Source organism: Mustela nigripes, chromosome 3 (genome assembly GCF_022355385.1).
Source record: "Mustela nigripes isolate SB6536 chromosome 3, MUSNIG.SB6536, whole genome shotgun sequence".
Lineage (NCBI taxonomy): Eukaryota > Metazoa > Chordata > Mammalia > Carnivora > Mustelidae > Mustela > Mustela nigripes.
The window spans coordinates 68458637-68475365 of NC_081559.1; positions in this window are offsets into that span (position 1 = coordinate 68458637).

Sequence of the window (16729 nt, forward strand, 5' to 3'; positions counted from 1 at the left end):
CAACTCCTGAGGCTTTCAACGGTAGGGCGTTAAATTCCTGTGGGTAGCAGACAACCTTTTAAATAATCACAAGGTTGAGGGAGGCTGAAGTGAAGAGGGGGCAAGAACTTGCAAAGGAGGTGTTGCTGAGACAGTGAAGAAGGCACTAAAGCTTGGAGTGGCTGCAAGAAGCTGGGGAATTTGCTTAGAGATGTTGTAAGAAATGGACTCTTGGCTGCAGAGAAAACTGGCATGTTCCAGATACGGGCCTCCATCCACTATAATATCAAGGTGGTGAAAGACTTGTTTGAAAGAGCAAGAAACAAAGGAGACACCATTTAGGGCTAAAAACCACTAAGATTTTGTTTTTTTCAGTCTCCCTTGCATTTTGTTTTATAGGGTAGTATTTCTACTACAGGTACAACTTCTTTAGCATTAAGGAGGTCAAAACATTTTAAATGGCTATCCATTTAATAATTTTTAAATAATATCCACTATTATATGGATGATACATATTTTACTTAAATAGCTTCCAAAATTGGGGTATCTGAATTAATAATCTTTTGCTATTATGAGTAATGTTGTAGTTAAAATAGAGTTCTAGAAAGTAAAGTAACCCTTAGTTACAGTGATGAAGGAAGGCAATAGCTTAGAAATTTTGGAGAGTGTGGGGCTGTTTTGTAGACCTAAGCTGGTAAACTTGAGTGCTGCACACGGATGGGAGGAGAGGAGGTGAGCTACTTGATTAGATGCCAGAACAAGAGACATGGTTCACTGTAGGTGGACTCCACCTGTAGGATTACAGAAATGCATCTCTAGCCAAATAAGAAGCAATGTTTTATGTAATCCTGTGCCTTGAATTTAAGGAAGTTTATTGGAAGTGTTCACATGAAATTACCTGCTGGTGATGCCTGATTGCGGCAGTGCTCAGTGCAACTTTATAAATATTTGCCAGAGGAAGAAAACTAGAGTTGGTTGAGCACCTCTTAGGTGTTGAGGCACATTGCTCAATACAGTATGTATGTCAGCTTTTCATAGCAGGTGTTTTAGAGATGAAGAGACCCAGTGAGGTTAAGTACCTACTTTTTTTTTTTAAAGATTTTATTTATTTATTTGACAGAGATCACAAGTAGGCAGAGAGGCAGGCAGAGAGAGAGGAGGAAGCAGGCTCCCCGCTGAGCGGAGAGCCCGATGTGGGACTCCATCCCAGGACCCTGGGATCATGACCTGAGCCGAAGGCAGAGGCTTTAACCCACTGAGCCACCCAGGCACCCTGGTTAAGTACCTTCTAAAGACTTAAGAGCCCATACGTGTTTGTTCCCCTAGCCTAAGAAAGGAGATAATAGATCAAACATTGGACTTCTGATGCACCTGTCTACATCCCTTGATCATAATGCGTAATCCCTGCCACCTATAGTTATGTATTTATTTTAGTTTTTCCTGGATTGCTCAGTCCTCAAGCGGCTGCCTTCAGCTCAGGTCATGATTCTAGGGTTCTGGGATCAAGCCCCGCATCAAGGTCCCTGCTCGATGGGAAGTCCGCTTCTCCCTCCCCCACTTCCCTGCTTATATTCCCTCTCTTACTGTCTCTCTGTCAAATAAATAAATAAATCTTTTTTTTTTTTTAAGATTATTTATTTATTTATTTGACAGGCAGAGATCACAAGTAGCAGAGAGGCAGGCAGAGAGAGGAGGAAGCAGGCTCTCTGCAGAGCAGACAGCGCGATGCAGGGCTTGATCCCAGGACCCTGGGATCCTGACCTGAGCTGAAGGCAGAGGCTTTAACCCATTGAGCCACCCAGGTGCCCCAATAAATAAGAAATCTTAAAAAAACAAAAACACTAGCTTTAAAAAACCAAAAAACTCATGGTTCATTCTGTTTTGACTATATTGCTTTATTCATCCCAGTCCACTGGATTCTGTTTTTTGTTTTTTTTTTTTAAGATTTATTTGTGTATTTTAGAGAGAGAGTGAATATAGGATAGAGGTAGAGGGAGAGAATCTCAAGCAGATGCCCCACCGAGCTCAGAGCCCAACGTGGGACTTGATCCCAGGGCTCTGAGATCATAACCTGAGCTGAAATCAAGAGTCCCAACTCTTTTGGGGCACCTGGGTGGCTCAGTGGGTTAAGCCTCTGCCTTCGGCTCAGGTCATGATCTCAGGGTCCTGGGATCAAGCCCTGCATTGGGCTCTTTGTTCAGCAGGGAGCCTGCTTCTTCCCCCCTCTCTCTGCCTGCCTCTCTGCCTACTTGTGATCTCTCTCTCTGTCAAATGGATTAATAAAAATCTTAAAAAAAAAAAAAAAAAAAGAGTCCAACTCTCAACCATCTGAGCCATCCAGGCTCATGACTTGATGTCTTGAGTTTGAGCCCCACACTGGGTGTAGAGATTACTTAAATAAAAATAAAACTTAAAAAGAAAAAAAATAAAATACCAGACATTATATGTCATTTGTACATACTTCAGTATATCTAAAAGGTAATGATTCTTTTTAAAAAAAAAAATCAAAATATCATTGTAAAACCTACATAAAATTAACAAGAGCTTCTAAATATCGAAAATGGAAGAGGAGTGCCTCTGTGGCTCAGTTGGTTAAGCCTCTGCCTTCAGCTTAGGTTATGACCCAGGATGGAGCCCCACATCAGGCTCTCTGCTCAGCAAGGAGACTGCTTCTCCCTTTCCCATTCCCTCTGCTTGTGCTCCCTCTCGCTCAGTCAAATAAATAAATAAAATCTTAAAAAAAAAAAAAAAATGGAGGAGTGCCTAGGTGGCTCAGTCACTTACGCTTCCAACTCTTAATCTCAGGGTTGTAAGTTCAAGTCCCATGTTGGGCTCCATAAAGGCTACAAAAAAAAAAAAAAAAAAAAAAAAGGTATTTTAGGGCACCTGGGTGGCTCAGTTGGTTAAGCATCCAACTCTTGATGTCAGCTCAGGTCTTGATCTCTGTGTTGTGACTTCAAACCCCACATTGGGCTTAAAAAGTAAAAATAAATAAATACATATCAAATACAGATTGTTCAACTTTTCACTATCCTACACCCCTCACCCATTTTATATAGTTGTTTTAATTTGAATTCAGGAGTCTTAACTCATTTATTTATCTACTTAAAATCTCTCTTAATTCATAGGTTCCCTCTCCCTTTATCCCCCTTGCAGTTTATTTGTTAAAAAAAAAAAAGACGGTTAATTTTCCTATAGAATTTTCCGCATTTTACTAATTGACCCATGGTCTTATTTAACGTGCTCCTCTTTCTTCTCTGTTAGATTCAGAAACTTGATCTAATTTTGATGCAAAAATACTTCATAGTTAATGTTCTGTACTAACATCAGAAGACTCTTACCATCCTGTTGTCTCCCTTTTTATATTGTTATAGCCACTGATGAACACTTCCTGTGCATTCTCTCTTTCCTTCTTCATTAATCAACTGGAAACATCCCCTAGTGGATGATTTAATTATCCAAGGTAGAGTTTGTACAGAAAAAGCATATTAAGGACTTGATTTGTTGTTTAACCAGTTTTCAGAATCAAAAATTAGGTTTCTGGTATCTTTCAGTGTTGCCTACCAAGGTTTTTGGGAGTTTTGGTGTTGTTTGTTTATTTTTAAGTATCATGTGACCTCCTGAATTTTTCAAATATCTGATGTGTTTCAATCTGTTGTAGTTACTTTTCTTATTAATGTCCAATTTTGTCGCAGTGGGAGCCTCTTCAGGTAGACTCCTGAATTCTTCTGATATGACCACAGTGGTTTTTTGATAGTTTCTTTTGTTTTCTGATAAGACAAAATGTTCCAGGCTTACCTTTTACATTTTCTGCTCCAAACCTAGACTCATCATTTCTCCAAAGTGTTTTGTTTTCAAAACACATTTCTTCCTTGTGTATCTGCTATATATCTGTATATTATACATGTACATATATATTATATAATATATATCTATATATATACTATATATGTAATATATTACATTATATAAATTATATAAATGTGCTTATATATAAGCAATTACATATTTTAGTATTTATATATTTACTAGTAATATATTCATAAATCTAGTAAATATTAGTAAATACACAAAAATTAGTAAATTAGTAAATATTAATAAATATACATCTATATGGTTTCAGAATAATATCAATATTATTACAAAAATATAAATCATTTACCGAGAACAGTTTAATATTTTTTTGGTTTGGTCCCCAGTATAAATCATTTGGTACAAATTACTGTTTTAAAAATAATTTGAACACTTCCTCTTTATGTGGTTAAACCACAAACTTAATACTCTGTTAGGTCCATTTGTTTTATTTTGCTTTTGATTTTAAAGACTGCTTTTTAAAAAATTAGGATTTAATTTAGTTTTATAAAGATGTAAAACAGGGCGCCTGGGTGGCTCAGTGGGTTAAGCTGCTGCCTTCGGCTCAGGTCATGATCTCAGGGTCCTGGGATCGAGTCCCGCATCGGGCTCTCTGCTCAGCAGGGAGCCTGCTTCCTCCTCTCTCTCTCTCTGCCTACTTGTAATCTCTCTCTGTCAAATAAATAAATAAAATCTTTAAAAAAAAAAAAAAAAAGATGTAAAACAATTATATATTTTCAAAGTCAAGCTTACATACATAAAAACGTAAGATTTTTTAGAGAAACTAGATGGTATTTCTGTCCTTTCACCCTGATCCTCTCTCTCTAGGTAAACATTTATAAAATTTTATGACTTTGATTTTCATAAATGTAAGCAAGTATGTCTAAATATTTGTAGCCTCCTCTTGCCATCTCAGATAAATGGCAACATAGTTCTCACTACGTACTTTTTTCTATCTTGCCTCTTTTATTTAACTGTATTTATAGGAGAGAGAAACATTAACTCTACTATCTATAGAATATTGTATAAAGAGTTCTGAAATATACTCACATACATGAGCATTAAACTAACCTTTTAAGTTTCAGACAAAAAGATGTGGAGGAGATTGGTTTTCTCTCCTACTCAGACACCCAAAGACAAACTGTTCTGTAAGTTTATGCTAGGGAAGTCAGTTTCTCTTTTCTTGCACGCTTAGTAGGCAAGCCGTTTCAGCAGGAACTACTGTTTCAGTTTTCTCTTATTTTTATTTGAGTACATGTTCTTAAAAAGACTGATCCTCAAGTTTGTCTTTTAAATTGAATAGCTGTAAATGTTTCTCACTTCTTGAAGACCATATAGTATGGCTTTTAAAAAGGTAATAATCACTGCTGGAGCCTGTCTGAATTTCCAAGACGTGACCAATTTGAGTATCCTAGTGCTTAAGGAGGAAAAATATGTAAATAAAATTCCTTTATGCAAATGTTTCCTGCAATTCTCATTGCCATCCAAATTCTTGTAAATCATGATAAACAGATGCTACTGAACTAAATGACTAAGTAAAATTATGGAGATAGATTCTATTTATCTTATTTTTCAGTGTTGGGGAGGGAGAGAAGGATATTAACTAAATTTTATCTGTCTGCATGATGATTAGGGCAGACACCAAGAACTCTATTAATTGAGTTCAGCAAGGCGAGATGTGGGACTCTTCAGAATTGGAGAGCTGCCCTTGGTAAGGGAGAGGTTCTGTTGCAACTTAGTTTGCTTTATCAGAGAACTGTGTTTTGGAAACAATTCAATATCAAGCTTGCTGGATCTTCGCCTACTATTTAAATTTATGTTACTTTTTTTTCCTTAAAAAAATTGAAGTAAAATTCACTTAACATAAATTTTACCATTTTAACTATTTAAGAACGTGCAATTTGGTAACTTCCAGTACATTGACATTGTCATGCAACCACTGACACTATGTAACTCCAGAACATTTTCTTCATTCCCAGAAGAAACTAGGTACTAATTAAGTGGTCACTCCTCTTCCCCTCACCTCCCCCAGTAAATGGCGCTCATTTACTTTCTGTGTTTATGGGTTTGCCTATTCTGGACATCCGGGAACATATAATATGTGGCTCTCTGTCTCTGGCTTCTTTCACTTAGCATAATGTTTGCAAGATTCATCTTGTAGTAGGTATCAGTACTTCAGTCCTTTTTATGGCCAAATAGTACTACATTGTATGGATATATCACAATTTATTCATCATCAGTTGTTGGATATTTTGGTTGTTTTCACCTTTTGGCTATTGTGAACAGTCCTGTTACGAACATTTGTTTACGAGATTTTGTTTGAACACCTGGTTTCAATTCTCTTGGGTGTATAACTAAGAGTGGAATTGCTGGGTCATGTAATAACTATTTTTAATTGTTTTGAGTAACTGCCAGACTGTCTTTTCAAATGCTTGATTGTGTTCTTTGATGGACAGAAGTTTTCATTTTAACAGAGTCCAGTTTACATAGTTTTTCTTCTGTTGGTTGTATTTTTAGTGTTGTAGATTATCTAAGAATCTATTGCCAGATCCAACACTGTGAAGATTTACGTCCATGTTTTTTTCTAAGAGTTTTATAGTTCTAACTTTTTAAAAATAGATTTTATTTATTTATTTGTCAGAGAGAGCGCGCACAAGCAGGAGGAATGAAACGGCAGGCAGAGGGAGAAACAGGCTTCCCACTGAACAAGGAACCTGATGCAGGACACCATCCCAGGACCCTGGGGTCATGTGACCTGAGCCAAAGGCAGGCACCTAACTGACCGAGTCACCCAGGTGTTCCGAGAGCCTTAACTCTTACATTTAGGACTGTGATCCATTTTGAGTTTATTCCATATATGGTGTGAGCTTTATTCTTTATTCTGCCAGCTTTATTCTTTTGCACATGGATTATCTCCCACTGTCCCAGCACCATTTGCTGAAAAGACTCTTCTTTTCCCATTAAATGATATTGGTACCCTTGGTGAAAATCAATTAACCATAGATATATGGGTTTATTTCTGGACTTTCAGTCCTATCCCATTGATCTTTATATCTGTCTATATGCCAATACCATACTGCTTTTTGATTACTGCAGTTTTATGCTAAGTTGCGAAATTGGGAAGTGTAACCTTTCACATTTCTTTTTCAAGATTGTTTTGACTATTCAGGATGCTTTGCAATTTCATATTAATCTTAAGGTTAGCTTATCTATTGCTACAAAAATGGAAGTTGGAGTTTTGATAAGGATTGCATTTAATCTGTAGTTAAATTTAAGGAATATTGCCATATTAACAATATAAAGTCTTCTAATCCATGAAAAGGGGATGTCTTTCTGTTTATTTAGGTTTTCCTTAATTTCTTTCAATAGTATGTAGTTTCCAGTGTATAAGTCCTGTGTCTCCCTGGTTAAATTTATTCCCAAGGATTTTATTCTTTGTGATGATATTATAACTGAAATTACTTTTTAAATTTTCAGGTCATTTATTGCTTATATATAGAAATACAATTCATTTTTGTATATTGAAGTTACTATTATTATTAAGGGAATTGTATTCCCACCAGTGCATTTTTGAGAATTTTTGCTAATTCTTTGGGTTTAACGGTCACTCTCCGACCCGCAGTCTATCTAAATGCTGAAGGATATTGCCACCCTCCTTAGTCTAACCTATCTGGGTCTGAGCATTTCAGCACTACTTTATTAACAAGAAGTTAATGCTCTTAAATTAAACATAAGTAATACTTTATTTGAAAATGCTGACTGAAATGTTGGGGAGGAGAGAAAAGAGAGATCTGGAAAATAAGTTTATATTCATCTTTTTTTTAAGTGTATTTTTTTTGTTGTTGTTCAGTGTATTTGGATAGTTATAAAAGTGTCTTTTGATTACTTATTATACAAAATTAGAGTTTCATGATTAAAATCCCCATAATTCTACCACTCACAGATAACTACAGTTAGTATTTGGGTTACTCATGGATACTGAATATAAGTATCGTTAACATTGCTAAGATTATGTTCTACATATAATGCCTCACTGTTAGGAAACATAATTTAAATATACTATAAAGATAAGTAATAGTAATTTTTGACATTTATTTGGGACAGCCACTTCTGGCAGGTCCTTTTTTTTTTTTTTTTTAATTTTTATTTATTTATTTGACAGAGGAAGATCACAAGTAGACAGAGAGAGAGAGAGAGAGGAGGAAGCAGGCTCCCTGCCAAGCAGAAAGCCTGATGCGGGACTCAATCCCCGAAAGCAGAGGCTTAACCCACTGAGCCACCCAGGTGCCCCTGGCAAGTCTTTTTAATGGGTCCTTCTTTTTGTTTCTTAAAATTAAAGTAATGTGGGGCACCTGGGTGGCTCAGTAGGTTAAAGCCTCTGCCTTCAGCTCAGGTCATGATCCCAGGGTCCTGGGATCGAGCCCTGCATTGGGCTCTCTGCTTAGCGGGAAGCCTGCTTCCTCCTCTCTCTCTGCCTACTTGTGATCTGTCTGTCACATAAATAAAATCTTAAAAAAAAAATTAAAGTAACGCATGCATTTGGTTAAAACAATCAAATAGTTCTGAATGATTCATAATGAAAAGCACCAATGCTTTTCCTCTCTTTTCCAGAACCCAGTCCTCTCCTGGATGCAATCATTTTAATTCCAATTTTGTAACTTTTGAGGGATACAAAACCCATCATATTTCAGATAATATCTCTCTCCTGATAGTCCTTGATTTATCAACTTTAGACATTATCTGTTGACCTCTTGACCTTTGCCTTTTTACTCATCACATTTCAAGGCCTGACGAGATATTAAGGGGCATTGGCCCTAAATATTAGGAGCAGCCAGAACTTCCTAAGTACTTTTTATTTGTCAGGCGCCCTGCTCTAAAGTTGCCATTTTAATCCTTATAACAATCTGATGAGTCTGTTTACATTATTCTAGTTTAAGGATGAGGAAGCAGAGGTTCAAAGAAGTATAGAAATTAGTCAAAAGGTAGCAGATCACATTTTCCAAAAAATGACCATAACAATATCTTTTGTCCCACCTACTTTTCCAGAACACTGCCCTTCCCTCTTGCCTTTGGAGTCTACTTCCCTCTTATTGAAACTGAGCAAGTGTTTGTAATTGCCTTGATGAATAGAACACTCTGGAAATACTGCTGCTTTATGACTTATGAAGCCAGGTTTAAAAGGTGGAATAGCTTCTTACTGTCTCTTTCCTTGAGGGGATTCTTGCCCTTGGCATCCAGGTGCCATGCTGTGAGGAAGCCCAGGCTCCATGAAGAGGCATATGTTGATTTTCTGGCTAACAATGTCAATGAAGGTTCCAGCCAGCAGCTGGCATCAGTCACCAGATATGTGAGAAAACAGGACTTGGAGTCATTCTGTCCTTCTAGTCTCCCAGCTGAGGCCCCAAGACATTATAGAACAGAAACAAATTGCCCCCATTATGCCCTGTTCAAATTCCTGGATCATGGAATCTCTAAGTGTGACAAAGAGGTGTTTTATGCCACTGAGTTTTGAGGTCATTTGATACACAGCAATAGGTTACCAGCAAATCAAGGCAAAGACATCTAGTCAGTGACAGCCCTTGGGTTTGCACCTGACTCTGTCCATCTCCAGAATCACTCTTAGCCAATAGATTCCATAAATCAGAAGCCTATTGTATTCGTTTGCTAGGGCTGGCCATAAAAAAAATCACAGACTGGTCGTTTAAGCATATTTTCTCACAATTCTGGACACTAGATGTCTGAGATCAAGGTGTTGGCAGGGTTGGTTTCTTCTAAAGCCTGTTTCCTTGGCTTGCAGATGGCACCTGGTCTTGCCTTTGTGCTTGTCTGTGTCCTCTGCTCCTCTTCTTCTAAGGACACTGTCGTATTGGATTACAACCCACTCCTATGACCTCATTTTACCTTAATTACTTCTTAGAAGGCCTTATTTCCAAATAAAGTCACATTCTAAGGTACTAGAGGTTAGAACTTTAATATATGGATTTGAGGAAGACAGAATTCAGCCCATTAAAAACTATGCACAGGACATTCTGGTAGTCTTGGGCCTGGAGCTCTGGCTCCTATATGGTTTATCTACCTCCTGCCTTTATCTACTTGCTCCCCAGGACAGTGGCTTTAGACCCTGGCTGCCCATCAGTATCTTCCGGTGAGTTCCAAACAGAAGAGCTATAGCTGAATCCTACCCCAGACCAATCAAATCACAATCTGTGGGGCAGGCCTGGGTATCAGCAAGTTTTAAAAGTTTCTCCATGATTCTAATGTGCAGCCAGAGTTGAGGATGACCTCTCTGGAATAGAGAAGAGGTCTGATGAGAGCAGTCAGTGAGCCAGCCAGGAGAAGTGAGGGCCACTTGAGGCAGCAAATTGTTGCTTTGTTTAGAGAAGGAGAAATAAAAAATCACAGAGAATCCTTTCATGTTTCACAGTAGCTTAGACATGAGGAGGATGGGGTAGTAAGTGGAATAAAGAGCAGAAGATATGTGGAAATATCCATCCCACTAGTTAAGATTCAGAATTTTGTTTATAGGACATTGCAAACCAGAAAAGGGAAAAGAGGAAGAAAGTACAAGATAATTAATGGAACTAAAGAAACGCACATGAATAACTAGTTTGGTATGAGTCTCCTCTATTGTAGCCTGGTCTTCATGATTTACTTTGGAGATTTGAAACTGAGCAAAATTTATTGACTCGATGTTATGAAATGCAAAAATCAACTGCCGGCATTATTGTTCAGTGTAGGAGCTCATTACCCACATGCCAGGCATCACAGGTTTCCATCTCCGCTCACAATATCGGAAGTCAGAGCAGCCGCAGCCAGTCCCCACCTAGCCTTGCCTTGGCCACAGACACTCAGCACACCTCTACTCTGGACAGATTTTTCTTTCTTCCTGACTCCCAGTCTTCCCCTTCAGCTGTTTCTGGGACTGTATGTTGCTTGCAAATCGACATAGGGGATGTTGCCTATTCCTGAAGTCATTTATATTGGTATTACTACAGTAAATTCTTTATGAAATAAAAATCAATAGTCACCAACATCCTGAGTAGTGAGGAAAATAATTGTTTATGGCACTCAGCTTAAGCTGTTCTGGTAATCACGTTGAAAAATACAATATTTATTCATTAGATCAAATTTAATGAGGCCTCCTGGCAGTAATTATAAAAATTACTGTAGCAGTAAATTACTAATGAGTTGTGATGTGCTTCCTACCTGTGAAGAAGGACTGGGGGTTGAAAAAGCCTGCTACCCAGATGAGGAGGTGAGGGAGGGAGCCCCACAGGCCTGGCGCTGCTCTCTCACCCAGGCAGGAAAGGATCAGTGTATCCAGACCACAAAAGCAAACAAGAGAAAAGACCAAGGACATGCAAGGGGTGGGGGGGTGGGGGTTTCTTGCGGCTTCGAACAGGACCAAGATTAGAGCATTCTTTTCCCCAAAGGTGAGCCTCATCTCAGCCACTTGGAGTTGTCGGCATGCTGGGGTCACAGAGGAGCACTAATCTGATGCCTGGGAAGGACAAGGCTTCTTATTAAGCCTGGAAAACGATTCCAGACATATGCCGCCCTTCAAGTCTGAGGGCTTGACTCTGCCCGCCAAGGTGCAGGTTCGGCTCAGCGTTTTCAAAACCAGCCGCTGAGCGTGGCGCCTGCCCTGATGCAAGCACAGTTGATGGTTTTTACAAGCTCCTTGGGGTTTCTTCCTCTTCGGAAGGCTTAGAACTAGCTAGGATTTTTACTCTCCTATTTATAGTATGAAGCTAAGTTGTGTGTGTGTATGTGTGTTTTTAAGGGATGTGAATAATTAATTTGATTGCGAGTCTGTATGTAAAAAAGCCAAAAAAAAAAAAAAAACAAAAAACAAAACATTGATCTGAGGGCAGGCACAGTTTTAAAAAATACAATGAAATGGGAACATTAAATCTTGACAAGATATGGTTCAACATAGCTTTGTACTGTAGTTTTCTGGATTAATATAGACAGTGGATACCGGCTTGTCCTATAACGGGGCTACTGTGTCAGTTCACAATGGTAGCCTCTGTTCACCAGACACAGAACCACAGCCTGCCCCTAAGGGACCAGCCACGCCAGGTGAGGGCCCCCTACCCACCAGCAGCTGGAGTCTGGAAACCAGCAGAAACGCCCACCGAAGCCTCAGCGTAGCGTCCCCCTCAAAAGCCCCATCTCTGAATAGCAGGCAGGCTGTCGTCTGGAGTGACAGCTATCTATTCAGGTAGTGGCTGCTATTGTCTTCTTACTTGTAACACCAAGAGGATTTTTGTTTAACTTCAAGAATTCTGACAGCATCTCAGAATGTCGTACTCCAGGCGGGTTCAACCCCTCCTTTCATGGGGAGGGTGCAGTGACATTAGAGTGTACGTTTTTTTCTTTAAATTGCAGATGCCTTAAAATGAGATTGTCAGGTTTGTTGGCTTGTCAGACTAAAGTATCAAGATTGTCACAGTGTATTATATCACTATAATATGATCATTGTACACGGAACTCATGAGTAATATTGTACTTAGTGGCAGGACTGACTCACATTAACTTAAGAACAGTGAAAGCCTCGCGTTTTACCAGACAATCTAGGAAGCACGGCTGGCTACCTTGTGAGAAGTGAGGTGGGAATGTCATCATCCTGGGAAGGTCAGGAAGCCCTCTGTGGGGAGCCTTCTGTGGCTAGCGGTGGCAAGCCAAGGGCCTTGCTGGGAGACCAGAGCAGAGGGGATTGGGAGGCTCCCCGGGGCGGCTGAGCGAAGCACCTGATAGGAACTCAGAAAATAACTTTGGGAAGGAAGGTGTAGATGTCAATTTGTGAGTTTTCTCCACAATTAAAATCACGTGTGGCTAAACTAGAAGCGGTTTGGAGAGGAGTATTATTTTAGTATCTGCCCTGCCCTCTGGCCATTTTTTCACTCATGCATTCATTCATCCATCTACCCATCCATCCATCAGGTGTTAGTAAGCCCTATCTGTACCAGGCACTAGGCACCTGGTTATGTGGGTAACAGGCACAGTTCCGCCTGGCAGCTTCACAAGTACAAGTACAAATGAACACCCAGCATCCATGTGGAAAAAGTGCTGGGGAGGCCTAACATATTTTCAGGAAGTGATGGGGAAGCTGAGGACTCAGAGGAGGAGCAGGACGGCATTCCTGGGCTGGAGAGTGCTGCATGCCCATGGGAACTGGTGGAAGGTCAGAGGAACTGGAGAGAAGCACTGACCTCTGGGGCCAGACAGACCCAAGTTTCACTGGGAGCCAGTCAACCTCTCTTAGTTGTAAGGGACGAACAATTTGTAAGGGCCTCAGCACATAGTAGAAATTCAGTGCATGGAAACAATTAGTCTTGCTATTTATTGCTGTGTGGCAGTGTGAAGACTCCCAACTACCTGTTCTATGCTAGGTGGACTTTGGGGACAGGGGTTAGATAGACAAAGGTAAAAGCATGTGCAGGCATGACACCGCCCTTAGACCTGAAAGAGAATGCTGAAGAGAACAGAAGAGCTAGTACTTAACACCGATTCTGGAGAACAGTATCTCAAACTAAACATTCATTTACTTTGTTAGTTGTTAAACAATACCTTCATGTATAGTAGATTAGTTTGTATATCATAGTTTATTTGAGTGGTACTCCCTGGATTTGTTCAGTATAAAAACTACACAACCATACACAAAATCCCTGAATCCAATACACTGTTCTTGAAGTGCCTGCAAAGTGGTCAATTCAAAGTCTGATCTTTTTTCCAAGGCAGACTAGTCTTGTGCCTATTGCTATTGGATAGTCCCTAAAACCGATAGGATTTACAGGGCTTATCTTTCCCAAAAGATGTTTGTAGATTCCTCTCACTAATGTTATGGTGAGCTGCGTTCAGATTTGCCTTTAAGAATTGCTAAAGAAGTTAAATATTTATGCCCTGAACCCTTCTAGAAGTCAAAGATGTCAGTGGTCAGAGTATTGGTACAGTTGGTTCTTTGACACCCATGAACTCCATTTCCCCAACTCTTGAAGTCAAGAGTTGCTTGGTGAGATGAAGAACCAAAGAGCATCCTTGTCATTCCTGCCACAACAGCATATCGAAGCATGGTTGAGATCATTTTCCTGGGTGAGTTTTGAACATATTTATAAAAGACTAACCTAGGTCTGGTATTCCAGGAAACTGGCTTGGTTAAATAAATATTTTATTCCACTTGTCTTCTTCATTGATATCTTCCCCTAGTTATTCTTGATACTAGCCATTGTTGAGGGTATAATGTACTTCATTAGAATTCCTGCTAGGTGGGAATAGCTTTTTCCAGCCTGTACTACCAGAAGATTATAAAGCTCTTATTGCTGTGAATTTTTGTCTAGAGGCAAAGCGTTCGCTGATGGGCTGACTGAGCTTTGTAACCAAAATGGCTGAACAAATGAGATGTGGGGATCTATCCTGGCTTATCACTTTAGAATGCATAAAGCGGGGAGTTCTAGGGAGGGGGGAATGGGGAAGAAGCAGGAGAGCAGAAACAGGCTGGAGACTCACCAGTCCTGCCAGGCACAGCTTTGTTTGGCCCGGACTGTCTGTGGTAGGCGAGGGCATACGCATATTCTCACGCGGCTCCACGCTCCCTTGCCTGCAAGCCCGCTGCCCCTGACTCTTTTTAGAGTGCCAGGTCTGAGTGTGGCTGAAAGAGCCGTCTGCAGAGCCTGCCACGTGCACATGGTCAGCTTTTTGTGGAAGCTGCGTATTGGGGGTACTTTAGAACTCAGCCTCTTTGTCCCACAAACAGCATACTTCTGTTGGTTTTTTCCCCCTAAATTGAACCACTCCTGTCCCTAATTGTGTCACTCCTGCTGTCACCTCCTAGTCATCAGAGCCAGTGGCATGGTTCTGATTGTGTTGCAATGCGTCCTTGAAGCATTCTTTTTGTTGTGTTCAATGGCTCTCCTTCAGCTCATAACACAGTGGTCGCAGTGGTTTCCTAGGGTCACCCATTCTCTGCTGAGGACCAGCCCAGAAAAGCTCAGTCGTAATGAACGGGGCTTCAGACGGACAGACACACACACGGGCTTGAGAGCCCTCCTGGCTTCGGCCACTCTAACAAGATTTTGTCATTTGTGGCTTTTGCACATTGGAAAAACTTTCATCTCTGAGTTTCTATGGGCTATAAATACTTGGTAGGTTAAAAAGGAATCATTCAGAACATGAAATAAACATAACCTGGCACGTACACAGCAACACACCTCAACGGAGCCCTTCAACTTGTAGGCCAGAGCTGCAGGAATCCGAGACAGGGTTTCCTTCATCTCCTCTCTCATTCACTTCCCTCCGGGGCTGGACACTGCTCTGGTTGATGACCTCTTTTGGTTGGATATTTTCCTAATGAGGCAGGAGGATTAGGTCTCCATGTTACTTACACCTTTTAACCATGAAGTGAAAACTGTTGATTTAGTTGAGATTGGGGGAAATTTGTACACTGTATAGAAAAAGTGATATGGAAAATCTGCATCTACTGCCAATCCCAAAATGAGTCTGCTCGTGGGACACTCTGTCATTCTGAAAATTTCTGAAAAATCCCTGCAATCCTGGTCTCTATGACTTTGTCTTCTAAGTAACTGCTTTATTATTTTTTTTCAGATTATAAAATAAATAGGTGGTTCTTGTAAAAAATCTATTAGAGAAAGATAGACTCTGCAAAATAAAAATCAACCATATTTTCCAAAGATAGTATCATTAATATTTTGGTCCTATGCTTTGTTTTTTTTTTTTTTTTTTTACATTGAGATATAAAATACATGTAGAAAAGTGCACAAATCATAAGTACATATCTCAATATTTAAAAGGTCTTTAAAGATAGTGTACATCCATGTCACCATCATCTAGATTAAAACATTTCTTGTACCATAGCAAACTCTGTTGTGCCCTCTCCTAATCAGTACCATTGCCGTGGTCTCTCTCCAACATGTGTAATGTACATATCACATTTTTATATTCCGTTCTCTCTGTATTATACTGTTGACTAGTTGTTTTACATTTATCAGACATTTTACAAAAATAAAGAAAATTCTCCATGGAATATTGTAGTCCGATCCTCTCACTTTATGTAGTATAATAAAATGTAAATTTTAAGTTATATAGTATTTATATGATAAAATATTTATATAAACTACCTTATAAAATATCAATAAAACCTCATGTTTACAGTATCACAAATATGTAATTTATATAATTACTGCTTTATATAGTGTCCTTCTGTGTCAGCAAACATAAAACATCTTTTGTAATGGCTGTATCCCATTATTAGGTGTACCATAATTTGTAAACTACTTCCCCATAGATAGACACTTAGCACTGTTCTCTTGTGATTGTATTTAAAAATTGCCATTAGGGAAGCATCTATGATCAAACTTATCCCAAAGGCTTTCTAATCCTATTTTCCTGTTATTAAGTGTGTAAATACTTCCACATTTTTGTGTTGTCCATCTCTTTTGGTCTTTTTCTAGCATGCAGACATCTTACAGCACAGCCGGGAGGACTCTGTGTGTGTGCATGCGTGCGTGTGTGCCTGCCGGTGTGTGCGTTCTGGGCTTCTGTTATGCGGTAGCCCCAAGCCAGGCCAGTCTTGGAGCGGGATGGACAGAAAGTGTGTTTGGGTCTACTCACTATGTCAGGAGGTTTTAGAAGTCATTTAAAAATCCTCATCAGGTTGCATTTCCTTTCTTCACAGATCATTCTAGTCTTTAAATTCAAAGGAGCAAGAAAAAAATAAGGTATCTGGCTCAAGTCCTGTGATGCAGTCAAGTTGTTGTAATGTCACCCCTTCCACTTGACTGGAAAGCGCTGCCATGAATACACACAGTGCATTTTTTTTCTGCTGTAACCCATGAATATCACTGCCCTTGTTTCTCTGCATTAGCCATACCCCACCCCA